The sequence below is a fragment of the Chrysochloris asiatica genome, unplaced genomic scaffold, assembly GCF_000296735.1.
Source record: "Chrysochloris asiatica unplaced genomic scaffold, ChrAsi1.0 scaffold01021, whole genome shotgun sequence".
Lineage (NCBI taxonomy): Eukaryota > Metazoa > Chordata > Mammalia > Afrosoricida > Chrysochloridae > Chrysochloris > Chrysochloris asiatica.
In genome coordinates, this window is record NW_006409539.1 from 48,575 (window position 1) to 50,487 (window position 1,913).

General features: G+C 43.4%; 1 pseudogene; it reads left to right on the plus strand.

The window, feature by feature from the left end:
* Positions 1–574: 574 nt before the first annotated feature.
* LOC102829054 lies at positions 575–1,543 on the plus strand (annotated as a pseudogene).
* The last annotated feature ends 370 nt before the right edge of the window (positions 1,544–1,913 follow it).

The window sequence follows — 1,913 nt, forward strand, 5'->3', positions numbered from 1 at the left end:
GGCAGCATCAATGGACTCAAGTGTGGCAATAGTAGTGAGGTTGGCCCAGGATCGGACATTGTTTCATTCTGCTGTGCATAAGTTCGCTATAAGTTGGTGCTGACTCAATGGCACCTAACAACAACAACAGGTGCCATATTGGAGTCCTAGTGTGGTGCCGTAGGATAAGCATAGGGCTGCTCACCACAAGGTTGGTGCTTCAAGTCCACAAGCAGCTCCTTGGGAACCCTATTTAGAGTCACTGAGAGTCAGAACTGACTCACAGTATTTATCAACAATAACAACAGGTACCGTATAACTAACACATATAACTGTTTGTGTTAAGATCAAATCAAGAAGTTGGGGGGGTGTTGACAAGCCACTATGTGCTATGGGATATTTTGATGTCAAAATGACTCAGGATCTCGTGGTTCCAGTGGGGAGAGAAGGAGGAAGCAGGGAGTGGGGTGGTTGGGGGGGAACCAGTCGCAGCTGCTACCACTGCCTCTGAGTTTGTGGCATGGGGAAAGAGGTGTGAGTCCTGGGCACGAACTGGTGGCCGCGCCGCTACAGGACAGTCGGTGGTGGAAAGACAATGGCAGATATAGATAAACTCAGTGTCTACAGCGTCATCCAATGGCTGTTAAAAGTGAGAGGATCCAAGCCTGGAAAGAATGTCCAACTATAGGAGAACAAAATCAGAGGCCTGTGCTTAAAGTCTCAGGAAATCTTTCTCAGTCAGCTTATCCTACTAGAACTTGGAGCACCACTCAAAATATGTGGTGATATCCACGGGCAATAGTATGATTTGCTTCAACTTTTTGAGTAAGGTGGTTTTCCACCAGAAAGCAACTACCTATTTCTTGGGGACTATGTAGACAGGCGAAGCAGTCTTTGGAGACAATCTGCCTCTTACTGGTCTACAAAATCAAATATCCCAAGAACTTTTTTCTGCTCAGAGGGAACCATGAATGTGCCAGCATCAATAGAATTTACGGATTTTTATGATGAATGTAAAAGAAGATACATTAAACTTTGGAAAATTCTCACAGATTGCTCTAACTGTTTACCGATAGCTGCCATCATGGATGAGAAAATATTCTGCTATCATGGAGGTTTATCACCAGATCTTCAGTCTATGGAGCAGATACAGCAAATTATGTGACCAACTGATATACCAGATCAAGATCTTCTTTGTGATCTTTTGTGGTCTGACCCCAATAAAGATGTCTTAGGCTGGGGTGAAAATAACAGAGGAGTGTCCTTCACATTTGGTGCAGAAGTGCTTGCAAAATTTCTCCATAAGCATGATTTGGATCTTATATGTAGAGCCTATCAGGTGGTTGAAGATGGATATGAAATTTTTGCCAAGAGACAGTTGGTCACTCTGTTTTCTGCACCCAATTATTGTGGAGAATTTGACAATGCTGGTGCCATGATGAGTGTGGATGAAATACTAATACATTCTTTTCAGATTTTAAAGCTTGCAGATAAAAAGAAGTCAAATGCCATGAGACCCATCATACCACCAAGGGGTATGATCACAAAGAAAGCAAAGAAATAGATGTCATTTTGACACTGCCTACTTGGGACTTGTCCACCACTCATCTCTCAGTTGTTGTACTGTGGTGGCTTGTGTGTTACTGTGATTCTGGAAGCTATGCCATCAGTATTTCAAATACCAGCAGGGTTACCTATGGCAGGTTTCAGATGAGCTTCCAGACAAAGACAGACTAGGAAGAAGGAGTGAGAACTACTTCCAAATACTTAGTCACTGAAAACCTTATGAATAGCAGAGAAACACTGTCAGATACAGTGCTGGAAAATGAGGACCACAGGTTGGAAGTCCCTCAAAATGTGACTGGGGAAGAACTGCCTCCTCAGAGATGACCGTGATGATGCAAATGGAGTAAAGCCAGTGAGAGAAAAGCCCT